This window comes from Falco biarmicus, chromosome 9 (assembly GCF_023638135.1).
Source record: "Falco biarmicus isolate bFalBia1 chromosome 9, bFalBia1.pri, whole genome shotgun sequence".
Lineage (NCBI taxonomy): Eukaryota > Metazoa > Chordata > Aves > Falconiformes > Falconidae > Falco > Falco biarmicus.
In genome coordinates this window covers 39722726-39750602 of record NC_079296.1, presented here as the reverse complement: position 1 = coordinate 39750602, position 27877 = coordinate 39722726, and the positions used below count along the sequence as shown (strand labels likewise).

Here is a 27877-nt window from a genome sequence, read left to right as displayed (position 1 = left end):
CCCCCGCCGCTCGCACCCTGCGCGGACCAGCCTCTTGCTTCCGCTGCCGTGTTCCACAGCTTCCCGAGGCCCCATCCCCAGCACCGTTTCCACTCCCGGTTTTGCTTTTCTTTCCCCAAGATCTCCTCCATAATGAGGGTATCGAAGCAGAGCGTGCTTAAATTCTAGCCTCCCCCCTCCCCAAGAACTAAAAATAACCTCCCTTGTGCCTCCCTTCCCAGGAGAAGCCAGTCTTTCATATGCTGTTCCCAAGCTTGCAGCCCCTACATCTTCTTGCTGATGAGGGTGTCAGATGTAATTATTTTTGAAAGCTGTATCCCATGCTATGCTCATGTCACTAATCTCATTACTTAGGAATATTTCGGCTTATGGCTGTTTATTCCTGCGTTTAGGAAAGCAACTCTCACATATGGTCTGTAGCATGCAAGGCCCCTTTTCCATGGTCTGCAGAAAAAAAATCCCATTGACAACCTAAGCAGCAGTAAAACGTGGCAACATATGAGAGACGCTACAAAAGCACACTCCTGTTCCAAATCGTCAGGCCAGAGAATACACAGGAAGGCTAAAAACTCTTCACTTTCAGTTTTAGCCACATATACCAGTATTTACGGGGTTTAGTACGTTACAGCACATGCTGCAGAAGCGTGGCATGTTCCTCACAGTGCCTGCACTTACCTCTGCCTGGGATCCCAAAGGCTGTCACAGGGTGTCTGTCTCTCTGGCCCCTCTTTATCCATGCAACACCTCACACCCCAGCTGGGAAAGGCGCTCTCAGTTCCTCTCTTTTTGTTTCACTGCCTTCAGTGATGCTCCAGGTTTGCTACTTGTCCGGTCACCGCAGAGCCCAGGCTAGACAGGAGCATGCCTGAAAAAGTACACATTTCAGGGGCATTTGTCATACTTGCTAAGGAATAGTAGGGATAAACCTAGATATTTTCCTTCACCTGTGATCGAGGAAGTGTGCACAGTATTTGTTTATATATAATACCTAGTGGTTTTTAACGTAGGTTTTTGTTACCCGTCCTCCCTAGCACTTAATGTACAGCCAATAGTTTGGCATAGGAGATTTAGTTGAAAGAAAGCTTGTGCTCAATTTCAGTAGGATTCTAGATATTTTAATTTTTAAAAACCCATCTCAATTTAAAAGTTAAATTGTGACAGAGAGAGACAGAGAGAGACAGGTGCTGGGAAATCTGACTGAGAAGTAGGAGCAATTGTGTTGTACCTTTCCATTACAGCTGAGCTATAATTGGTCTAATCGCTACTATGAAAGAACAAAATATTGGAATCTGTTGTGCTGTGGGTCAAGTTACTTTACATGAATTTGAGAAACAGGTGACTCTAAGCAGAGGATCCTCTTTACTGCAAAACATCGCAGATGTATCAGACGCAGGGTTTGGGGATACTCTGCATCATCTTCCTGTATTGTATGAAAATATCACGTGCCCACTGATGACATTAAGTCATAATGAACACAGGAGAAAGAAGAACCAAGGTTTCACGTCCCACCTTAACCTCCCCACATCTCAATTCCAGCATTTAACTAACTTGGAGAATTTAATGTTCTTCCACCACAGAGAAGGACTCAATGGAAGACTGACACAAATAAAATTTAATGTACCTCCTAGCTATCTTCACCTAAGGAATACTACTGTTAGTTGACTTTGTTGGTTAACTTTAAAAGCCTTCTCAAGAATGGGGTAAGTTATGTCTGACTTCCAGCCTTTACAGGGACAATTAAGTCACTTATCTCAATAGGACCTTTGTCTTAATGGCAGCAGGATCTGGTACGGGGTGAGATTGAAATGTAGTTAGTGCTTGGTCTTCAGGAAGATGTTGACAGATGAAACTCAAATGTTTCTGGTCCCTTTACAGATATTCTTGCTGTAGTGCTTTGCATGTGCTTTTTGCCTTTGATCCCGTTTGGCTGATTATACCAGACTCCGAGTATTAGACGGTCCAACTTGCACTGACGTCAATGAGCGTTACACGCAAAAAGTCCTACTGATTCCTGTGGTTCCTATAAACCACGTGGTTTCATATGACAGACAGATTGCTGGTGTAAATTGCCAAAGCCTCACTCGCACCAAGAAAGGAGCTGTGCCTCATACATGCATGACATGTCTGACTGGATGTAGCACTGACTGAGGAGGGTTCAGAGCCGAAGGGCAGAACTTCTCTTTTATTCCAAATTTCTTTGAAACCAGCCCCCTTTGGGTTTATTGTAGTTGCACTTTTAACCAGGTACTAGCAGATGTTGCACTGTGTATATTTTCCTGCGGTCACTCTCTACCACAAGTACCTGAGACAGGAGCTGTAGAAATAAAATTGTCCTTGCCTCCATACTTGAGCTTGAGTGTGGCTGAGGAAGAAAAGGCAGCTCATCATCTGTGGAGCTAGCAATACCATTTAACCAGCTTAACAGCACACATTGGAGTCATCTGTCCAGGGAGTTACTATGCTTTTGTAGCAAAACTTGACCGACCTCATGTGCTAACAGCAGCAATGCTAGTAGGCCTGCTTGGGAAATGCACCCTACCACTTCCACTGTGCACCTTGCTGCTTTCAGGAATGTTAAAGCAGCCCTGGCTCAGCAGGTGCCCTTGGGAGTAGGGACTTGTTCCTGGATAGGAGGTGGGTGACCCTGTCCTTTGACAACAGCAAGGGATGTCTGGACTAGATTCAGGTTGGGGTTGGTGTGTGTTTTTGATGTTTCACGTAAAAGAGAAGTTCTTCTCTCCAATGCTGGATTTTAGAGTTTCCTAAATTTGCCCCTTTTCACTGGGGGAGAGAGATTTGTCATGTCCTCACAGGAAGAAATGCTGGTTTACTAACGCCTTTTGTTTTGCCAGGGGTGTCTGCTGGATTCCCTGGCTGTAGGCAAAAGCCACTTCCATTAAATATACCCTGCCTGCCCCTCACAGGCCTGATGCAGCCTCTCAGCCTGTGCTGGCCGGTCACTGAAACCTGGTACCCAGCCAGGGAAACCTGCTGTAAACACAAACCTACAGAAAACAGCTGCCTGACTGCTGGCATGCTAGGGGAAGGGGATGGTTAAAGAGTAGAGGAGAAGGCATCCCAGTCTACCCTTAATTACAGTACCTTGAAACCACACTGCTGTTTTCAGCCAGGGCTGCTTGTTGTCTTAGGATGAATGCCTGTAAATGTGAAACAAGTAAATGACTTTATTGTGAGGATTTGGCTCAGGAGACCCTTAGCAGCATCCTGAAGGGTTATTTAAATGTCAATAACATTTTCTAACTCGGGCTATAGGAATTAAACAAACCCGTGTGGAATCAGCAAGTTACTAGTTTAAATTTGTGTGGCTGCAAACACGTATGTGTGACAGGGAAAACTTCCAGTCAAATAAAAGCAACAACAAATTTGTTTGCCTAAAACCCATTCTCGTATTAAGTGTGCAGAACATTTCCTTGATGTTCCCTTACACGGTTTCTAGCCGATGTATTAAATCTGGAAGTCCTACCTCTGCTCGCCCCTTTCGTTCTTGATGTAACACCGGCGGGAGTGGAAGTTCCCCGCAGCCGGCGGGAGGGGAGCGGGAAGAGTGTGCGGGCTCCACTGCCCTCTCCTGGGGGAAAACGCTCCCGGGAGCCGGCGAGGACACGGCAGCTGAGCAAAAAGCAGAGAACTGGGCTGAGTGCTGCTGGTGTTTCCCCATATAACAGCACCACTAAAGCTTTACATCACAGGCGTGCTACCTATAGAGACACCAAAGTACAGCCCTGTTGGGTCAGAGATCCAGGCCAGGGCGGCAGGGCTGCCTGATGGCAGTCCCACAGGCTGTGACTCTCGTAGCCCCAAGGGGGTCAGGATGGAGACAACACACCCCAGGGAAGTGCTGGGAGCAAGCCACAGGGTGGGTGTCCCTCCTGAAAGGCAAAAGTAGCAGCTCTGCATGATGCTTGCTGGGGGAACAAAAAAAAAAAACAAAAAACCAAACCACAAAAAAAAAAGCGTTGCTTCTCATAACAGGGAAAATAACTCGGATACATGTATCAGTTACGAGACAAGACTCTCAAAATGACAACTTTGTTTCTGAATAGCGATAGTCTGCCTGCTAAGCTCTGCTTTCCAGTCCCTTCTGAAACTAGTTTCACTTACCCTTGTATTTCCTGCTGTCCTCATTTCTCCTGTGCTTTGTGTAAACACCACCTTGTCCCATGGCTGCACTGGGCCTTTAGTCCAGGGAGAGAACTGATGGAGTTTAGCCCTTAACAATGCAAGTGGCCTTTGACCCTGGAGGACTGAAATAAAAGAAGTATAGCAAGTGTCACATTTTCAGTTCTCCTCTTGGTCCCATTACCTAGTGCTTGAGTACTTGGAAGGCTTGTCAGAAGGCTTTCCGGACATACTCAGTTTATAGGAAACAGCACCTTCAGAACTGGGTACGGCTTTTTATCCTCAGCTGAGGAGTAGTGAGGTCATGTGTGGCATCTCTTTTCAGCAGAGCAGGAGGCAAAGCAAAACTCTGGCACCATTTTCCAAGCAGTCTTTGAGAAGAGAAGCAGAAGAGCTCTGTGGGATGTTTCTCAGAAACTTCCCACCCCTCCAGGGAAGCTGGAGCCATTCACAGGATTTCTAGATTGCCAAGGACTCGTTTGTGTTTGCCCTGTCTATGCACCACTTCTCAGAACCTGTTTCCATTTGTGTCTCATTTCTCTGTGCTTTGGTCTTAAACCAGTCTGCCTTGAGCCTTGAAAACTCAGCTCTTTCCTCTGGGTAAGTCAGTCTGAGCGTGATTCTGGCTTTTCCTTAGTTTTTATCATCATTTATTTTCTGCTCCCAAGGGCATGTCTACATGCTCCAGTCTCACCAGAAGACCATCCTGATTATGTACTCCCGAGACGAAAGGTGTTCAGGTTCATTTTCAGCAAAGTTACCCAATGGATGGTTTACTGTTAAGAACTGCTAGCAAATTTTATTGGAGCAGAGAATTTTTTAAAAATCCCACAAGAGATTAAAATAAGCAGCACATTTTGCTTTAAAATTTCTAGGGCCAGATCTTCAAGCAGTGTAAATTAGCATAAGTTTTCTGATGCTATAACCCCTACAATCTGAGTGGAAGTCAAAATTGGACATGATTTTATTTAAGGTTTGGTTACTTTTCAAGGCTAAAACTCAAACTTCTCCTGAGGGTGGGCATGGTCCTTTTTGTTCTGTATTTGGGCTGCTTCCACCTGTTTTGCAGGATTTTATTTCTATCTTTGATTTGTTTTCTCTGCTGTGGTGTATTGTTCTTGTCCTTTCACATGCCCTCTCATTCATGTATCTCTCTCTACTCTCTGTTGACCAACCTTTTCAGCTCTCTCTTCTCTCTTCCCCCTCCTGCCTTTCCTCTTCCTTGGTAGTTCCTTTTCCTTCCCCCTTATCTCAGCAATTGCTGCCAACAGCTATATTTGGAATAGAGTGGGAACAAGCTATTCTTGTGACTTTACTTTGAAACAACTGAGAGGAGCAGATGATTTTCTTTGAAAAAATAGAGGATACATCAAGGAGAAGGCAGGCTAGTAAAGTCAAAATGACATTGTTAGGGAATACCTGCCCAGCAGGTTCATCTCTCCCAACTCTCAGAATAACTTGAACAGCTATTGGTTCATTTGCTCTGTCATAGCTTTAAATCCTCCTTTTGTGCAAAATTCCTCTCTCTGGGTTAGTAATCTGAGGTCCTAACAAGGCCTAGCTCACCACCACAATGTCTGGGCACTCACACGTCAGGGGAATGACTGCCACCTAAAATCTCAGATGCTAGAATTAGCTGAAACAGGACATATAGTTGTTTAGCACTGGAACTCAATGCCATTGTATCTTCTGGTGTAGCAACAGGATCTGTTATAGAGTCCCACTTGTATGGGCTAGCACAGAAATATGCTGGGAGGAGCGACTCCTATTGAGCAACATGATTTCTCCATGTCTTCTCACATTAACTCCTTCTCACGACCACCTGTTCCTCATCACCCCTGCCATTTAAACTGCTGTAAGCAATACATTAACAAAGCCAGCAAAGAACAGAGCTACATGAACAGGACAACACAGAATGTATTTCTCCCTATCCCCCATACTTCTGTGTTTATATGATTAACTCCCACATTGGCAAACCAAACAAGAAATGAGGCCAAAAGAGAAATTCAGCATCACGGCTTAGCGTTTTGTGCCTGTGCCAGAAGAAGACCCAAGTCTATTTGTCTGCTCCCAAGTGAGGCTGGTTCTGTTAAAACCGTACTGCTGTACACGTTTGTGTGCAAAACGGCGTCATACAGGGAAAGATACATGGAATTGCACACAGAAAGATGCAGGGATAAGATCTTTCCTTACAAGTTAAACATTCAAAGGAGGGACGGCTGCTAAATGTTAGACAAGAAGCTAGAAGGAAATCCATTCATCGATGACTTTCTGGGATTTTATAAAGCAGCTAACACAAATGGTCGTGCTGACATGGGGCTTCCACAGTTCTCTCTGCAGTAATGGTTAATGCGTTCAGTTTGCCAACAGAATACATGTCAATAACCAATATCTTAGGAGGGCAAGGCTGACAGAGCTCTAGCGTTTTTCTATCAGACCATCTAATAGAAAAACAGATTAGTCTTTGAGCAAACAGATTCTTTTCCATGTCCACACTATTACTAATGCCACCATACCGTAGATCTTGAATGTTGTGTATCAAACAGAGGCTAAGCAAAGGAAAAAAGGAACGAACCAGGTTACAAAGTGACATCTACTTTCAGCACTACCACTAATCTCCAACAGAGACTGCCAAGTGTCTCTTTGGGCTTCTGTCCCTTAAAACAGCGCACAGGAGAATTTGGTGTATGCTGCAGACGTAACAGTATAATAACATTTTATACTGAATTAAATGCAAGTGCAATAGCTAAGTGTACTTAATCAGTATCAGATGAGTTTTTGCCATCTTCTGGTGCCATATGAAGCAAATGTATTTTATGTGTTCCCAACCTCAGGTCAATAGACAAAGGAACTTTGATGATTCGGAGAACACTGCTAAATCCATGGTGAAGTCAGAGAGGATTTGGCCCTCCCCTGTTACCTCTCATCCCGTGTCCCATCCTCTCCATGCTGGCAACTCACAGCTTTCCTCTCAGCCTCCTCAGCTCCACATGCTTAGTTCAGCTGAATAACACAACTGCAAAGAACATCTGAAAAATAAACTTTAGGTTTAAAGTTCCTAGCGCACTACATGGGGCGCAGACCTGGGCCAGTTTGCTGAAAAGGGAGCTGGCCCACAGCTGTGTGGCCACAAGTCTGCATTCACTGGCCCAGGGACCAGAAACTGCTTCCCAGGCCTTCAAGACTGCCGATGTGCCTTTGCTTTTTATTACCGAGCAGGTGCAGATGTGGCTAAGGCTTGGCTGCATCTAAGCCATAACTAAATTTCACTGAGATTTGCAAGGTAGGCTTTCCCCAACCTCCTTGGTCTGGACCATCTGAGAAGATGAGATTTTCTGAGCCTTTCTACCACCACTCAGAACGGAGGAAATTTTTATACCCAGAATTAGAGTCCTTGCCCACAGTGTATGACATGCTGGATTCAGACCTTGTTTCTGCCTAAATGCAGCTGAGTGCATTTCTTCCACCTTGCAGGATGATGGCCAAAACCATGTTTCAGAGTCATTCTGAGGCCTGCCTGTGTCTTTCTGACACAGACTTTGAGCTTTACGTAAAGTGAGCCAGCTGGACTGGCTCTGCAGCAGAGATCAGGGTACCTGCCTGGAAAAGAGCCAAGATCCAGTAGGAAGATGCAGCTGGTGTCCCAGTTTCTGCACTTTAGCTTCGAGCAGGTCGTGAGGAGCTGACAGGCTGTGCATCTGGAGGAGGGTTAATGAGAAAACTTGTAAGTGCTATGTTACAGGTATCCATTTTCCATTAAAACAATAACCTGCAAGTGCTTTCCAGGCATCCAAGGAGGGTCAGTCACTGTTGCTGTAACCCACAAAGGACGTGGGAAGAAAAGGTGTGAAGAAAGAGCAGCACCAAACAGATGATGTTTTTCACTTTTATCCATAAGAAATATCAAAGAACAGGAAGTATTCACCCTGTGATGTACAACGGACCTTCCTTAAGGGTAGGCTGGATAATGATCATATCATAAATACCATAAATTCTGTAATTCAGGACAGCACTTGTGCTGGAACACACTAAAAGTTCCAGGTCTGCAGCATGCCCAGAGAAGCTGGCCAGGGCTGCCCTGGACTTTGCAGGCTTTCTGGTAAGCACACTCACTGTAACACAATTTAAAGTTAACAACGTGTCTAAAAACACACACAATGTCGGAGAAGGAATGAAACGTTGCATTTCACTCTCCCCCCCAACCTTATTACAGACTAAGGAAAAATAATGTGCGGAGAAAAATACTTCACCATCTAAAGAGTTTTTCTGGTTTCTAAATCTAGTGAAGAGTCATTGTATATTTTGACAGAAAAATGAATCAAAATAATAAAGTGAATACAAAATTATATTGCTGTCAATAATTTAATTTACACAAAATAGCACTGTGACATGGTAATTGTTATATATGATGCAGCATTCAGTATAATATTTGGAGAATACATTATAGAAAGTCAACATTTAACTACTAAAATCAACTTACATAATCAAAGCTGTCAGGGAATCTTTACAGTTTTATATTAATTTGAATGTAATTTACTATAGAGGTGTCATTCTTAGAGGTGCTTACAATAGTTAATGATCTCTGCATTTCCATTATAAAATCCTATTTTCAAAGGTTTATAACTTGGTCTTAAGAACTCTCAGCCCTCCGGCACATTTTCCTTTTCCTTACAAAAACTATGTTAGACGTTTTAAACTTTTCTGTCAGAGCAGAAAGTGTGGTTACCCTCAAAATTTGTTTTATGGATTTGCTAATTTGCTGCTTGCTACCCAGGTATCTCAGAAAAAGAAAGGTTCTTCACAGTAGAATACATTACAGTTACTTTCTTTTCTTCCACCTTGCTGAGTATATTACCCCTCAGATTATTTTTCTTGCTGAAGTTTCTAAGCATCTTCCAATATTGCATCCAAACCTTCTCTGCAGCATTCTTTTTCTCCTGCCTATGTTGCTGCCATTAAGCTTTCTTCCAGGTCCTTCTCCTCATCTCTGACTCCTGGCTCTGTTCTGAGTCTTCTCACAGATGTCCACACTTAAATTCACAGTTGCAGCTTCCACCACATCCAGTAGTTGATGGGCTCTCCTGGCTGTACCATTTCTTCAGCCTCATCCCTTTTCTCAAGCTGCAGTCCTAACTCACTTTTCCAACTCATTAGAGGTCCAACAATTAGTTTTGCTCCAGGAAGTACATTTCTCCCCCTGATTGATTCATACCAGACATTACCCATCAACGCACCTAGACCTGCTCTGTTGGTTGTTTGGTGATTTTCAGTTTATCAGCCACAGGAACTATATAGCCCTGAGGTGCTAAAGCTGTCTCCCTCCCTCCCCAGGCTTTCTGCACAGGAGGCAGAACACCGCAAAAGGATTGCCGACACATTGTTACAGGTCATTTCCAAAACCAGAATATGAAAGACAAATTGTCAATGCAAAGCTATTATCCATGATAAAAACAAAGCAAATAAGTACCCTGTCTGCTTTGGTAGACCCATTCGAGTTCATGGGTCTAGTTTTCCCAAATCCTGGTCAGATTCACTTTTTTTCATCTGTTAGTTAGCTGTCATTTTGGATCCCCTAGCACCTAGCTTTCTGTAACCTCAGTGTTATTAGACCAGACATGTTTGAACCAACGTGTACAACTGTGTCCAAAATCTAAATCATCACTACCATGTAAACATCTAGATTTACATGGAAGTAGTTTTTTCACTTGTCCAGGATGTCTTTATTTTCCATGCAAGAAGAGCTTTTTAAAGTATTTGTGATGCTCTATTCTAGCCATTCTGTCTTTATGTGACCACTTTTGTCCAGTGCCAACACTTTTGCAAAACACTTCCTTCCCTTTTTCCATCATTGCCATTTTCTTTGTTTGAAAAAATGAATGTATTACTTTCTAATAATTCAATGACGTCACAAGTAAGATGGGAGTTTCTTTTCCCTTATGCATACTGAGAACAGATCTGTAGTTTCAGACAAAAAAATCTGTTGCTTACATATCACATTACTGGAGATGGAAAGAAAAACTATTTCATAGGCATGGTGTTTTGCTGATGGACTTGATTCAAGAAAAACGTGGTCATATTTAGACTGGATAGAACTGGTGACTGACTCAGCAAGATGGCTTAACTCTGCAGCTAGGGCAAATAACAATGAGAAAGACAACACTGGGAGTATTCTGTTTGATCCTTCAGATTCATAATTTAGTGGTACAAAGGAACTCTAGAAATCACTTTTTTTTCCCAGTAGCTATTCAGCTGGACACAAGCAGGATGAGTGTTTGGGTAAATTATATTGTATAGAAGCATTTGACACACTTCAGATCTTTATTCTGGTTTGGGGAATAAAAAAATACTAAAAGACTGGCTGTAGCAAGGACTACTGGCTGAAAGCTCCGGATGTTATTTCAGCCTTCTTTGTGTTGAAAAAACAGAACTAGAAGATAACACTTTAAAACTGTCAGAGAAGTTAGGGACTGTATGGATCTCTTCTGCCACAGAGTGAATGGGACCTGACAGGCTCAGGACCTTAGAGGATGTTCTTCCAGACTGGATGACAATTCTTGTGTTTTCGCTGTCCCTCGCAGGAAAATCTACCAGACCAGTTATCTCCATTCAATTGTTTTACTCCTTGAATCTCAATGAAGAGGTTTTCCTCTGATGTAGGTAGTGCTGCCCGCTCTCCCGAGGTTGACGCCCACTTCATTCAAGTATTCCTAGTGCAGCAGGGATGTTAGTGGCTACTGGCTTGCAGCCAACATCCCACACATTTCCTCCGCAGCAAAAATGCCTTAATTCTGACCCACTGCCTTTCAAGTAGATACTGAAAAAAATCAGTCACAAAGAGCTTGGCTTTTATCTGTATTTCTCCTTCAGAAAGATCTGAAAAAAACATCAGACATTGTCCTTTTCTTTTCTTTCTCAAGGTCCACGGTCAGCAAGGGTGAGGTTTGGTGCTGCTGTTAAGAGCATGAGTCCAAAAAGGAGCTGAAAGCATTCAGATGGTGGTGCTTATAGGTTTGGGTAAAAGGAGCTTGTAAGCGGGGTAACTGCTGAGGGGGTGGACCATGTTGCCTGCCATTGTGCCAGCGGCCGCATCCAGCACCTCTCCTACTCAGCAGCTCTTCTGCACACCATTCCTTCTGAATCGGTTCAACTGTCACCTACTGTAGGAGTTTGTGTTTTTCAGGCAGAGCACTGAAAAAAGATCAGAAGGGACAGTAACTTTTGGCTCCCAGCTGACGTTTTTCATCATTAGCAGATCGGAAGAATGCTGCTGATGTCACCTGATAACTGTGAGGCAGTATGTTCCAAGCCCAACATCTGAATAGGCAAGAAGAAAATGTACATGCTTAGAAACTGGGCATGTTACAGGGCTGGCATGGCCACCACTAATGAATTTGAGTTGTGACAAATTATGCAACACATATACATTCTTAGATCCACAAAAGCCAAACATATACATGGTTTTAAGACCAGTGCATGGAAAAAAGTATGCAGTGGAACAAAGCTGTCCATTGCATAACTCCATTGCACATAATCCTAAAGGAAAACAGCACAGACAAACAGGCCTTATATTTGTTAACTCAGCCAAGCAGAGGTGAGGAGAGGTACAGTGATGTTCACGGGGGAATGCGGATCCCAGAATTACAGTCTGATATACTAGGATGGCTGGAATCAGAAGCCAGGAAAAAGAAAAGGGTTGGCAAAACGTTTAGTTGATTTCTGATGGTGCTGTCAGGATGAAAGAAAGAAAAACTACCCTCCAAGTTAACAAGTTATATAGTCAAAAATGTTTGAGGGAAGAGGTTAAGAAATAAATATAAATCAAAAAGGTATAGGGAAAGAAAATGCCAGAGAAAACAACAATCTGGGAAAAGTCACCAACAGGTGCAAGGCAGATGGCCAAATCTTGTGATACAGATAGGATAGCCTACTTCATTCGGTAGAGCAAGAAAGTCTGGGTGACTAGAAATAAGAAAGATAATGAAAACTGAAAGGAAGGAATTAATTAAAGAAACCATTACACTGACCTTACATGAATAAAGATTGCACACATGCTAATCTGAGGAGCAGGATGGCTAGAAGTTTGGAGGCAATTAAAAAATTTCACTCCTTGATACCAGGGATTAAGGTAGAATCTGAATGGAGGTTAGATATATTTGGTGCTGTTCCAGCTGATTACAATATTGGGAAAATTACATGGAAACTGGTGTTGCAACATACTGAATTTAAGGAGAATTGCAAAATGTACAGATGAACTCGAGGAACAAAACTAAAATAGTAAAAAGAACATAGGTTAAAATACAAGCTGCAGAAAACTGACAGCAGAAATGATTTCAATAAAAAAAAGGATAGGTAAATTGGGTAAAACAGAGGAAAAGGCTGGCACCCATCATCACCATGACACTTGCATTACATCTCACTTCCAAGTGCAGAGTCCAATTTGGGAGAAGGCAAGCAGCAGAATATTCTCTTTATAGGGAAAAAAAGGCTTCTTTCTTTTGCAAGTTCCTGTGTCAGTAGCCATTTTATGGGGCTGCCAATCATGGCAAATCAACTGAAAAGCCAGATCATTTTCTAAAGCATCTACCTTCCTAGAAAACGATTTTAAAGTTGACTGTGTACAATCCAGCTGCTGCTTTTAATCTTTTCCTGACAACAGTAGTTGTTTTATTACTTTGACAGTCATTTTTAGGCCATGAATAGTACCACAGTCCTTGTAAGACAGGAAAACTCTTTTGATCTACAATTTCATAAGGTTTAGCAATGGACAAAGGATTTTTCTGGTGTACTTGATCACACACTTGCTGGAGTTTAGGCTTATAGCCAATAAAAAGGCACTGAGCCACCCATTTGGAGAAACGCAAAAATTCTTTTTAATTAATAAGGGCTGCCAGAAAAAAAATAATTTATTATAAAAATACTGCCTATTAATAGAAAATTAAGAACAAGTTTACTCCTGAAATAACTTTGATACATCGCCAAAATCACTTTTAACTTTCACACTGTTTCAGTATAGTATATCTCGAGGATGGAAAGTATGGGTGCAAGATAGGCATTGTATATAAGCACAAAAAAGGAAGGCATTTCAAGATGTCTGTAGTATCTAAGAGAAACTGGGAGAAGACTCAGGAAGACACAGAGCATTCCAGCATAATGGCTTGTTCTACTTGCTCTACAAGTAAGAATTGTATGTTTTGTGCAGTCTGAAATACTGTAAAAACTCTAAAATAAAATATATTTCCAAGCAAGAATAAAGTCATTCATCAACCATTTTCAGTGAAAAAGTAATTGAAAAATCCCAAATCTGTAATTTTTATTAGTACAGGCTGCAGTACTTTGAGCACTTACACATATGTTTAACTTCACACACATGTGCATCCCATTTTCTTGTCCTATTCACACTGGAACCCGTTCTGTTTTTCCTTATGTATAAGGAATTAAACCAGAAGGCTTTTGTGATATTAAACTGTAAGGAAAATGTTTCTAGGGCAGCTTTAGTGGCTAGTTAGCTGAGTACATATCTACCTATGGGGAATATTTAGATAAGATGCAGAATTGAAGTCTGACTCCTTTAAGTTCTTTCTAAAATGCAGCAGAGACCCATCCCCCCATCCCACTCTCTCTCCTCCCACCCCCCCCCCCCCCAACTGATGAAGCCTGCATTGAGTTTCCTTTGGAAACTGTAAGTCCATTGGCACTGCCAATTTCCAAAAACACATTCCTTTGTAAAAATCCACACCAAGTTTAAGATTTAAACAAAGTAAAAAGAAACAGTTACCTTTTTTGCTGGGTGCAGTTAGAAATCTGTTGTCTTGATACTTAAATGAGATTGGTCAGAAAGAAATTAAAGGAGGATTAAAGGAAGGAGTTTCTGCCCCACTTCCTGCACTGTTCAATTGTTCATATATCTGTAATATTTCTTAAGTTTATTTCAGAAGACAGAACCATCGGATTTCATACCTTTTGCCAGACAGGTTTTGTTTATAATCCTTGAAATTTCCACTGAATTCCCCAAAATCACATTTTCTGGCAAAATACCAGCCTGACTCCTACAGTCTAACATTCCTAACTCAAAAACTTTGCCTCAGTATTTTCAGATAAACCACTGCCATTTGGTTCCATTACATACTCTTGACAAAATATGGAGATGTCTCTGTGCAATTATTAAAAAAACCCCAGAAGTCCTTCACAAACAGTCAAAACTGACCCCAGTATCACTGACCGTGAGGAATCAGCTGTCAGTGCAAGCAGAGATCTTCACCTCAGTTTCTCCAGTTTTCCAGATCTCTAAATGAAAGACTCTTGAAAGGCTCATCTTTGCCCTAAACACTTAAAGTCATATTCTCAGCCCCACTGTTTTGGAATAATGCACATCTCTGAGCTCTGCATGTGCAAGATTTTTCTTTCTCTTCTTTCCTCCAGATTAGGAAGACTCAGAGGAAAGGATTTGGCCTCTGTTATTTGCTAATTATGTTCAGAAGTTCCTACAGAACATCAGCCTCTTCCGTCAGACCATGCCTGGACTTATGATCTGCCTGGCATTTGCCCACTCAGCCCTGTTAAATGAGTTATTCCATACCCTTATCAACTCTTGGACTTTCCCTTTGAAACTTCAGTCCACTAAAGACAGAAAGATGGACTTACCGCAAGAAACATGGCCCCATGTTTCTAAATCCTTCCTGCTACATCTTGCAAATTGCTTAAGACAATACATTGTGCAATAAAAATTAATGAAAATTTGAAAGGACAAGGAGAGCTCTGCTCTGATAATCCATGCAAACTTCCGTTCATGTGGACATCCTCTTCTCCAAGTACTGTAAATAACTAAAGAGGTTTGGCTCCAAACCCTTCTGAACCCAAGAGCAATCACCCCCCATAAAGTAAGATGCAGCCATGGACTGTTACCAGCACAGCAATACCTGGGAATTCCTGCTAGCTCAGAGTGCCACCATGCAGCTAACAAGCAGATCATTGCATGTACAAGGCAGCAGCTCTACAAGGCCTGCAGGAACTTTTTGTGAATGAGACTGGTTAAGATTCAGGGGGCAGAGAGTACCCCACCAGGACCATTCTGTTATCTATAGTCATGTTGATTTAACTGATGGTTTACGTCTGCAAAAGCATCATCTCAAGTTATTAATTAGAAGGCTAGCTTCATGCTTTCTGATTTCCAACACTGACTTTCAGGATATTTCATCTAATAAATCTGAAGTAGGTATGAATAAACAAACATGGCATTATAGTAAGCTCGTTAATTATGCACCAAGCTACACAGTGTTACAAATAACTGGAAGCTCATGGAAGATGAGCCTGCAAAAGAGGAAGATTGTTACCTACATGATCAGAAACCTCATTTCAGTTTTAGCTTAACTGTTTTAGATGTTTTGGCTAAAAAAATAATAATAATTTACAAGCTGTGATTGACTGATTTAGCATATGGTATCTCTATATGATATTTCAACATTCTACACACTGTGCCTATGAACAATCAGACTAAAGTCTTTCTAGTGCGGTGTTCTGTCTCTGTTAATTTGTAAAATACAGCTATTGCTCCATCATTCTGCGTGGGACCAGAGAAATAACAGTGAGCTTTTCACCTTGGAAGACAAAGAAAGAAACAAAAAAGGAAAGTTTCCTTCTCAACAGGGAAAAAAGGGCAAAATCTCTTGGCATCAACACACCAACTCAGATCACCTCTTGCAGAAGGAGACAAATGTTGTCTTCTGAATTATAGTCCCAGTTGAAGCTTTTGAGCATAGTAGAGCAAATCATAAACATGAGGCTTTCATTAGCAGATAAAGATCTCCCAGGGACAGAATGGTGACTGGGAAATCATTTGGTTCCTGGACACTCAGCATTTCAGCCATGAGCCCCAAGACAAAGGGAAGGGAGAGGCCAAAAGATCTGGCACTAAGCTATGCTTATAAGGGCCCTCCTGTAAAACCTCTTCCAGGCACTTGCAGGACAGTATCCGCTTTCATTCAGGCTTAGCACTGTTACAGCTCCTTACCTTCTTCCTTGATGTGACAGTGTCTTCTGCAACAAGCATATTCCCACCCCTCCTTCTGGAGAGGAAGGTTGCTTGTTTTCTCCTGGCTTCATTTATCCTGTCTGAAGTATCAGCCAACAGTCAGCACTGTTGTACCAAGGGGTCTGTTGCAAAATGCAGGTCAGCGTTCTCTCAGTTTCATAGTCATCTAAGAAAGAAATTATGCTGATGTAAAAAAAGAGTTTAAACAACGAAAGGACTCCCATAGCCAATAACACCCTTGCACCGCATTCCTCTGTCATTCTCCTAGCAATCAGTCCTGGTCAGATTATTGCAGCATCATTCCAACAGCTGGCATAAGCACTATCAGTTCCTGTTCCTCCCAATTCCCACCTTCTCCCTCAGATCAGAAGCTGCTTTGTCTTACTGGAGACAAGGAAGCATCCTCCCCTGATAAGAGATGCTCTATACATAGGAAAAGGATGAACAATCAAAAATATGTCTGTATCGTTTGTATAGGTGTTATATATATATATGTATATATACCAAAAAAATGATTAAATATAATTTGTATGGATCTACCTGTTACCCAAAATTTCTTAAATGTAACTACAAGGGAATTTTTTTTGCAGTTTGGGGTAGGTGGTTTCTCACAGAAACATGTGGCTGCATTTCAGCTACAAATGTTTCTTTTGAACATGTAACACTGTAACAGTATTAAAATATCTGTGTAAACCTTTTAAGGGTGATGTTCTTTAGCCTTGTGTTAGTGTATTAGTGTTGCTAAACCAAATAGACTAAAGTATCACCTCTGTTATACCCCATCAATTTCCTATGAACAGTTCTATAAACAGAGAAAACGTCTGTATCTCTGATAAACTGAGTATTGATACAAAACCAAACAAAACCAAGTGTTCAGAAAATTTTCAACAAATGAGGTAATATTGTGATCCATATTAAGACCTCTTAGAAAGGAGAACATTTATTGCTAACAAGCTTCCAAAGCAAGCTGGATATGCAGGGCTGCTGGACCTTTTTTTTCCCCATCAATAGATTGTGGAGGAAATTGCAGAATTGATAGAATCTTGCCCCTTAACACTTCTTACTGTGAGATTTCCTCACAGTCTATTTAAATTTAATTTCATAAATATCCCTTGAAAGTAGAGGTTTTTTAAAAAACCAAAATGACCTGGGGCCTCTGTACTGAAAGGTGAAGTGGTCTATATTTAGTCACCTTTGCAGAGAACACCTCAACAAATGCTCTATGTGGCCATTAGTGACAGAGGGCCATGTGTCTGCCAAAGCAACCTACATTTTTTACACTAATAGTACAAGTCAGAATAAATATTATCTCCACTCATGTGACAGACCTTTGATAAAGCAGAATTGGCCTGGTTGATTAGGAGTACATGTCAAACACAGATAATGGGGGAATCCCGTGCAACAGCAGCACACCACCTCGGCAACCATAATGAGACCAATTTAACGAGCCTTCTGTTTTACAAGAGATATTAATTGCAGTCCTGTCACATAAGGTACAATTCAAGATAAAATACATTAAAAGGAGGAAAATTGGATTTCATTTCATTTTTGTCACAATTATAAATTTTCTTCAGGATCACGAATCCCCCCACTGCTGATCTAAATACTCTGGGTGGCTGACATGCTGCTGTAGAACAATGTGCATTGTTATGAAGGCTGTTGACCACTAGAAGAATGCCAGGCTTTTCATTGCATCTTTTTGCCATTATGATTTTTTTTCCACTCTAGGCAATTTTCGTTTGTTTGTTTTGTAAAAACACAAAAAGAAGGCACTATTCCTGTGTATCCATCCACAAAGATGCTCCCTCGTCTCTCACCAGTACAATCATGATCTTATAAATGCTTCTGCAACTGCATTTCTTCAATGAAGCTCACAGTCTTACAGTTAAACATACATCCAAGTCTTGTGCTGGATCAGGATACAAATTATCTTCAAGCACGTAAATCAGAACTCCCGGTTCAGTGTTTCAATAGTTATGTCTTCATCCAATTACCCTTCACAATAGAGTATGTTCTCTGTTTGTGTATTACATAAACTTTGTGTTAAAGTGTGCCAAATACCCCTCAGGCAGGGCTCCTTTGGTTAAGGGAGAGGGTGGACCTGCCAGATGATAGACTGTCCTGGCTGCTGCATGGCATCAAGGATGCTCTCCCACTTACATCCTCACCGGTGAGTCACAGCAGCTGCAGGCTGACCACCTGTATGTGGCTGATGCTGAACAGTGGGTGCTGCCTGCATGTGCGCCATGGCACTAAACAAGCCCCATACACCAAGTTGCACATCTTCTTGTGTTGAAGATTTACCATTAAAATTAATTCTAACAAATACATTGTTACTTCAGCAGCTGTCAGGTGCTTCTGAACCAGATCTTGGCTGTTTTTTAACGAGTACACTTGAAATGAAACACCATGGCTGCAAAGCTCTGACTACAATATATTCAGCCCTAAATATTCCCAAATTATATCAAAAGAGATAAACTCAGGTAATTTTAGTCCTTATTCCTAATCAAGCCATCAGGTTAGAAGAGTTCAGTTTGCTTAAAGATACTGCAACAGCAGCTTCACAGACAGCCTTGTTGCTAAAGAGCTGAACCTTAAACTGAACCTGTTCATAATCCTAAACCTCTTGCAAAGCCAAGAACTCTAAAAACATGATATGTACAACCTGTGAATGTAACCAGTACCTTAGTCATCAAAAGGCTGATTTTTTTTTCTCATTACTGAGAAGGAAATAGGTGAAAAAAAAGCAAAGATGGGTTATTCGTTCTACAAAATATGTTAATGAAATTCTTTTATTTTTCAGCAAGGAACAAGGACAAATAGACTTTTGGGAATATTTAACATTTACAGGGCTTTACATGCTAGCCTGAGATATTATCTCAACCAGTTTAGGACATCATAACAACAGAGTCTAAAACTGCTTGCTCATGACAGCCCAGGGAAGCCCAGGCTCACCAGCAGAGTGGTTACCTTAAGGGACTCTGGGTGACGTGTCAGGCAGCTTGTAAGAAAATTATCTTTTCATACACTGGTGCCAGCAGTACTGGTGCCAGCAGTAAAGTCCATCATCATTTTCTGTACTAAGCCTGAATATTCAGGAAACACAGCACTGAAATTCAACCAGCCATACGCATACTGCAGAATGCAAAGCATGGTGTCTGTCAGCCAAACGGAACAAAATGTGAAACACACACTTTTTAAAGTCTGGTCTTACTCAGCAAAATATTTGCATGCTTTCAAACACATCTCTGAGTGATAGTGGTTCCTAAATCCTGTCTTCCAGAAGTGACTCAGGGCTACATTTGGCCCAAAGATGCAAATATGAACTAACCCGGATTCTGAGAAGTATCTTGGAGTCCTAATTCATATTTTAAAAGTCCCTGCTAGAGTTTATATTCATTTTAGGAACCTAAATAACTTTACAAATCCTGTCCAAAGAGTTTAATTTGCTTCTGAAAAGAGGTGCTTTAAAAATTATAAATATGTATTTCATAGTAATAGAACCTCATCACATACTCCCATACCTGTTGGACCAGAAAGCAAATCTGACACTGGAAAAAGCAGCTCTTTACTGTTTGTATGAAAATGCTGAGATCATTCCAGGTGACCCTCTGCAGAGATAAAAGACCAACAGAGTTTTTGTAGGCAGTGTTTTCTGATTGTAAGAAAAAAATCCAAAATACACTGATGTGAGATCATTTGCTGGTAAAATTGTTGAATAATCATGTCATGATTTTGTTTTTTTGTTTTTAAGATTTTCATTAATGGAAAATAATGATAAAATAAGACAGTGCAATATATCATTTCATATTCTGCACCCTGACAATATCCTTTGTGAGATTATTCATTTCAGTTTTCTTAAAAGTACTATGTACATATAAGCTACTTAATTAAATACAGGAAGTTATCCTCTAGAAACCCCCTCTTCCACATTCTGAACATGAAAGAGTACACTAGAATATTGATAGCCCAATGCAATATTTTAATATTGGAAAATACATTAGTTTTCAGTAATTACAATGACTCATCAAGAAAGAGAAAAAATAAAATAATGAATATATTAACTAATTTAGATTGTCTTTTGTACTGTCACATCATGAGCAAATAAGAGCCTGACATATGTAAAAGCAGCATTTGCTCTCTCCTGCAGGGAGATCACTTACCCACCGAGCCTGGATGCACCCTTTTCTGTGACCTTTGTGAAAGCTGCCCCCACTCCCGTGCAGTTAACACGTTCTGAAGATCATCCTTTGTCTCAGTTCCTCTGGTCACATTCTGGCAACGGACTCTGCTACACTGGAGTTAATCAAACAAACTGCCCCAAGCTTTAATCTTTTATATGGCAGGCAGTGCAACAGAGAGTGTAATCTCATAAGTCCCATATTTGTACACATTCAGTGGAAGAAATATACATGTGACATATTGCCTTCACTGTGATCAACATGCCAATTGGTATTGTCATCTTGTTCTGTATAACTGCTTCCTAAACCAAGCACCTATGAGTAAATAATAGCAAGAACAGATCTATCCTCTCACACTGAATTTCAACAACCATGATAAAACCTGGGAGTATCCAGAAAACAAGCCTTATATACAGGAAAACTAAATTTCCAAACCACATACACACACCTGCCAGACAAGCATGTAGACTTCTCAGTATCAGGGTTAAAGTGCCACAGAGTGGTGCTCCCGGACTCTATAGCCTGGACAAGGAATGTACAAAGGTGTCAGATGCACTCTAGCATTTTTGTACAGCTTTTCCAGGATGTCTGAAACACCTCAGCTGAGCACATACCTGACATCCTCTTGACCCTTCAGTTTGCTGTCCCTGCATGGCACCAGCTCTCTGGAACTCCATGAACAGTAAATGCTCCCCGGAGCCCCTGATACAAAGTGGAAGCTGCAACAGATGAAGACATTTAGTTACTGGTTTATACACCCAAGCTTTCTAGCAAACATCCCAAATCCACAGTTCAGGCCAAACCCTTCCTCCCTTCTTGAAGTAAAAGGTTAACGTCCAGGTCAGCAGTGCAGAACAGGTCTGGTACCCTGGGGTATGAGATTTCACATGAGTTGGGGAGTGGGTGTGAAAAGTGTTGTTAGCTAGTCTCCTCTCAGCTGCCGTTAGAGGAAGGTGCCTGTTATTCCAGGGGAAATTAGAATACTTTAAGCTCACAAAGTATTTAAAATGCAACTACTTCAAAAAGACTGGCTACAACTGAAGTTTTCAGCAGTGGCTTTCAGAACCCCACCCTCAGCAAAGCAGAAAGAAAAGAAACGGAGGCTCAGCATTTCTCACAAAATAGGGCTGTGTAAAACCCCCAGGCCAAAAATACTCTTCAGAGATCCTTGGAGAGCATAAAAGATCAAAACTTCAACCTCAGCCTTGTGTATCTGAATTGCTAATAGATGCTCAGTACTGTCTCCATTTGCAGCATCACGTAATGAGGATTAGAGGTAATCATGTTTTTAAGGAAAGGGAGTGTTTCACATTGCCAGAAGCATCTTCAGGACTCAGACTCAGAATTATGATATAGCATTTTCCATCTTGCCCTAAACAAAGTTTTCAAATCACCGGTTTATGAACAGCTGCACCAATACTGTGCTGTTCTTATGTGCTAAATAACAATGGGACATTGCAAAACTACAAAGGCTTGTCCTGTCCATTTAACCAGCATGTCACATGGAGACAAAGCATAATGCAGCCCTGTGAAAAGTCCACCCACAAACTTAATTTCCCACTATAGAATGAGGCACTTGAGTTCTCTGTCTTCCTCCTCTCACATGAGTTCACACAACAGAAACTTAAACATTTTGGAGACTGCAAAATATAGCCTTCCAAAAAGTCACCTGCTTAAAAAAAAAAAGGAATAATTACAAATATTTCAGTCTACCTTTCTGTTTCTTTCTTGTTCAAAACTGTTGCGTTCAGTTTGGTTTAAAATGTAAATCAGTTCTGAACAATGAAACAGAGCAGTTGCCATTCAAGAGGAAAAGCATGTCATCTTATTAAAACCTAACACTGCTGAGTTTGAATCCACAGCACTTTGAAGTGAATAGAAAATGCTATTACTAGAAATATATCTTGTTTTCGTTACTGAGACATACTGTCTTAAATTGCAAGTATTTGCAGTATTTGTTATGAAACAGGAAATACTTATTTTATCAATTTAACCCCCAGAAATGTCCATTCTACTGACACAGTGATACCAAAAAGAATAAATCCCCTTCCCTGCATGCACACATACAAACACACACTGGTCTTACCAAAGCTGGCAGAACAGCCACACAGCTCTAAAGGGAGGGGCTAAAAGAGCAACAAACCCAAATATTAACTGTCAGAAAAAGACATTCCTCAGCAAAGCTATATTTGGAAGACAGTGTCACGTTGTTACCACAGTGTGTTGATGGGACTACACGTCAAAGGTAGTGTCACAGCAAAAAGAAATTAAAAGGAAGGGATAGTGAAGAGGATTTAAAACTACGATTTCAGGAGTCTATTTTCCCCAAGCAGAGTGGTAGGAATTAGTGAGGACTGTAGTTAAGCAATCAAATATTCCTGGAAGGAGTCCTTGATATAAACAGTTGAATCATTCCTATTTGGTTTTGTTCAGATTTTAAAAGCCCCAAAAGAACTCATTTAAGCATTTAATTTTATAATTAATTAATTCTGTGCACTAATAACTACAACAAACTTGGAACAACTCTAAGTGAGAAGACAGCTGATGGCTTGGGTTTCCCAACACTGCTCTTCCTTAACCTTTCTGAGAGTTCGTTGACAAACTTCCCCACCGATGTTCCTGTGCAGCAGTCTCAGCACTGTAAACCACCAGCATTTACATTTGGTTTTAACAGTCATGAAAAAAATGGAACATATCCTTTGGCAAAGCAAAAGGAGGCTGAAAGCTTTATGTTAAAATGGCATGCAAACAACTGATCGGAACCCGCAACATGCTGAAAATTTTCAACTGCCATAAATTCAAGGTGCTGGCAGGGTGGATCCAAGGGGATAGATTAGGGACTTTTACCTGAGTACACTTCTTCTGAATGTTATTCCAACAACAGTTATACCCAGAAACTTCCTTGGCACAGCACAATCAGCACAAAATGTGGTATTTTTGGTAACAGCCTGAAGAAGACTAACATCAGTGAGCAGTCCTGCTAAGTCACCTGCATTGATGCTAAGGGCTCTGTTTTGGTCACTTAGTTTAAGCATAGGAGCTGCTCCTTTGATTGTACCAGGGTATTTGCCAGATTAAGGACTGCAGGAGTCTACAGACATGCCAGGCCTCACAATCAGGAGAAAGAACCTATGCAACTGTCATGGTTAGACGAGGACTAAGACCCAACTCCCTGAGACACAGGTAAGCACAATGAAATTACAGTAACAAACCTTGCACAGATTCAACTGGAGCAGGATACGGCCCTCAGAGCCAGCTGAAAGCTGCAGAGAGCCACATGGGAAGATCCTCCAGATGCCATAATCACACTCTCCTCTCAAGAAAAGAAAAAGAAAATTTTGAAGTTGCTAGGTACAACTTCAAGCAGCTGCCAGTCTTCCTCAACTGAAGTCGTTGAACAAAACTGCAGGAATGAAGAACAGCTTACCTAAGTGCTTCTGGAAAATTAATCTAGAAGATTGTGATTGGAGGATAGATGTAATTTCTGTTGCCTTCTTAGGAATTCTTTTGAAAAAAAAAAATACAATGGTAAAGTATATCAACAAATTAATCACCATTGACTTATTTTCCTCATGATTACATGATCCACACAATTCAAGAATGGAAAGTGCTCCTCTGCAACCAGGCTGTTAAGACACAACCTTGCAAATAAGAACTCTCTCTCTCTCTCTTTATTGTAATGGGTCTTGACATTGACTTTGTCATGTTAATTTGCCAAATTCAATCCCAGTATTTGCTTGAATTGAAGCAGCAAAGAGAGATGAACACCAACCACCAGCTAAGTCCATGAAACACAAAAGCTGCCTTTTTATGGTCAGTGGTACTCCCTGTGCTTTTCTTCCTTTTAGCAAAATTAATGGTCAGATCCAGGAAAAATGAAGACTGGCTAAACTGCAGGTTATCGTATTGTTTCAGAGAAAAAAGAGGAACTTTTTCTGGGAAAAAAACAACCCCACACTGAATCATTTGACAGATCATGTTTCTCAAAGAAAGCAAGCTAAAATTTTATTGCAGCTGAAGTAAATTGGAAGAGGATTTGGCTATAACAAAGATACCCCTCTAAGCACAAAGTTTCCCATTTTGTGCGTTCAGAGACATACCTGCCACTGCTGTACCCCCGTTTGGGAAGGGCTTTGAGACAGGCGAGCAGAACTGAGAGCAGCCTGTAAATTGGAGACAACACGAATGCAAAGACTACGTGCTGCATATTGGTATCTGCAGAAGATGCATGGAAGCAGACTGAATGGGTACACAGACACATCTGCCAAGCCAAGCATAGAAGAAACAGAAAAATGTAAAAATCCTGTACTGTATTTTGTATGTTTTTTACAAGCACCGTGCTGATGCAGGCCCCAAAGACAGGAAGAGGCTAACTGCTGTCTCACTTTGTAAACAGGAATTTTGGTATCTTTGGAAGACACCGGAGTAGTCCAAAACACTTGTGGAGGGTTTTCACCTACTTTGTTTTTACCTCCATCTTTCTCACATACACCCATAGTCTCATGCTGGGTTACAGCCAGCTGCTTACGTGTTGTGCTTGATCAGATATGTAAGAGAACAGGACTTTATTCCATACACAGGAGGAATCAGGCATGAAGCTGCAAGAGGAGGCTGCAAGGAATGAGCATGAAATACTCTGTTCTGGCTTGCCTCATCTCATGGGCCACACTTCCTCTCAGAATATGGAGTCCTGTGTTTTTCTCCTACAGCTCAAGGTGCTGATCTTCCAGCAGTATTACAGCATCAGACTGCTGCTCTAAGCCACCAACAATCCCAGACTGCCATTTTCAAGAACACCATTGCTGCCACACCTCCCTTCCTGGGGAAAGATATGCCTTTGCTACACAGATTGATTACTAAGAGCATGAGAGCTAAACAATATATACATTTACACAAATTACATATTGTGTGAACGCAAAGCTTTGGTCCAATCAAAGGAAGCAGCCTCAGAAGGAAACAGATGGGGACATGAATAGGTTGAAATTAATGACTCACAGAGATAGAGTAGAATTCAGCATCATGTTGCGTCTCTGGCTAAGTTCACAAACAAGTGTCTGAAGAAGATAACAAGCATTTAAAAGTAAAATGAGCAGCAGCACAGCGATGGGCAAGAAATGTGATTGTAACCTGTAAATGGAACGTCAAAGTTTTTACAAGGCCACTGCTCGCACGCGGACACTTAGCAGAAATGTACACCTGATATAAAAAAGCTCTCTTAATCACTTCTTTCACATGCATAAGTAACTCACACCGCATGTAAATGTCATATCTCTAGTAAATGATTAATTTAAAATCATTTATGTACAGCAGAAAATGTATTTTAATGGTATTTTTCTAAAGGTCAGATAGTGCAAAGAAAAACAGATAAAAAGAAGACAAAAGCTTACCCAGGTGACAATTTGAGTCTCCTACTAATAGCTTATATAACATAATGGTGGTTTGTTTGTTTGTTTGTTTTTAAAAAAGCATTACATAAGTGAGAAGCAATAAATAGCATGGCAGGGTCAAGAACAAGACTCAGGAAAGTCCTGTTAAGGCAGTTCATCCCAACTTTACTTTTGCATAATTTCCAAAACCCTCCATATCCAGAAGTCAGAGGGACCACCTGTATTCTATACTTTGTCAGACAAGATCACTTCAAAAATTGCTATCAGGCCAGGACAGCCTGGTCCTTCTGGATGTATATGTGACAGTGCCTGGTGTCACATGTACACTTATGCCTTAGATGGGCCACACATCCAAAAAATGTGTTTGCATTTTCCCTCCATCCCTAGAGAGCACAAGCAAATGCACACACACACACACACACACACACACCAGGGCAAATTCAACTTAGCAACAAGAGCTAACAAAACATGAAAAGTAAAGTTCTTATTTGCAAGCAAGCCCCTAACAGGAAAAATATCACCCCCCTGGCCTTCCTATTGCCATGCTGTTGTATACAAATGTATACACATCCTGGAGATTTTAGCATAACTTTAAGGCAAATTTTGCCTCTACTTTCTATTTGTTAGTGTGTTTCTGACCTACACTACAGTGCCATTAATTCTAACAATCCAAGATGCAAGGAAACAGCAAGATGTGCTAAATACAGTGTACACTTACTAGCTGTGTAGTGTCTTCTCAAACAGCAATAACCATAATTAAGCTGTCACATCTTCCTTCTCACTTCTCATTTGACACTCTACCATCTCAAGTTATTGTAGTGGGTAAGAGTCACAGCAAATAGCTCCTGTAATTATCAGTATGTTTATGCATCCCCAGATACAGCTATCCCCTGTGTTTCCAAGAATATTCCCAAAGATTTGAGTCTGAAAAACAAATAAAATGTTTTAAACCACAAAGAAGAATGCCTGTGTCCTCCTTGCAGCCTGTCCAGGCTCTAAACAGTGAGGAATTTTGTATTCCTGCCCAGCAGTTCCCCTCGAGCGCAAAGGGCTTGAATATACATCTGACAGTAAGAGCAGGAGGTTTCTATCCCCCCCAGCTCTAAGGACACCTCAGCCTCCTGCAAGAATATGGTCAGTCTCACCTGGTAGATTCCTTCCTCTGGTGCCATGCACTTTACCCGACATTGTGCAGACACTGGCTGAGTCATCCAGCAGTCATGTGGCAAACACCTTCTTTGAGACCTTTAGGGAAGGATACTGATACATCTTTACTGCACTACACTGCCAGGGCCATCTGCTGCTGCCTGTGCTGGATCTACTGGAGATGTTGATCAAAGTGTCTCACAACCTGCTCAACTCCTTGTCATATCAGGGTTGTTCCTTATTGTAGAACAACCTAGGTTGTTCTAGGTATTTCCACACCTAGAAAGCAGCCAAATTTTAAACTTTCTCACAACCTTCAGCAGAACATCATTGCTGAATCCTTCTCTAGTGAGCATGATAAAAAATTCAGCAGCTGCTGAAATACCTATCTGCATCTATTATCCCATTCAGGGGGGTTGAAAGAAGCATCATGGTTCACAGCTGCCATTCCATTGGAGCACATGCTGCAATGTTCTGAGAATTCGCCAGGTGAGCCAAGTCCACAAGGTTCCTAAATTTCCACTAGCATGGCCTGCCACACAAAGATGCAGAACAGAATTTTCTGGGAAGCTGCATGCAAGGCAGCATCTCAACAGGCAGGTTTATCACACTCCCCCTCCTCTTGCAATGAGCATCCAGATAACAGTGGTGCAAGACAGGCAACTGGGCTGTGTGGATGAGACTTCAGTAGTCTGTAGGGTATAGACGAGTTGGGCTTGGACCTGCTGATGAAAGGTCTTTCCCACACTGGTGCACAGCCTCTAGCAGCCTGAGGAATGACTTGATGATGCCACGTCCCTGTCCAAAATGACACCAAAGTTGGTGCAGACACATGGTGCTGCAAAATAACATTGTGTTCTTCCCACATTAGAAACTGTGAGGAGGTGAATATTCAAGTCACCCCTTCCAGCCTTCAGAGCAATCCATTAAGTGAGGGACTTGCAGATGGAAGGGTTTTTGTCCAGGAAAGAGAACTGGAAAGGGACACTGGAGCC

The 27877-nt window shown here is 41.4% G+C and overlaps 1 long non-coding RNA gene across 1 annotated transcript; it reads right to left on the bottom strand.

The window, feature by feature from the left end:
• Positions 1–13799: 13799 nt before the first annotated feature.
• On the bottom strand, positions 13800–20868 carry LOC130155228 (uncharacterized). Its single transcript, XR_008823955.1, has 3 exons — positions 20798–20868; positions 19693–19779; positions 13800–16334 (listed from the first exon to the last, which is right to left on the bottom strand). It is a non-coding gene; the product is annotated as an uncharacterized LOC130155228 (long non-coding RNA).
• Between the last annotated feature and the right edge of the window lie 7009 nt (positions 20869–27877).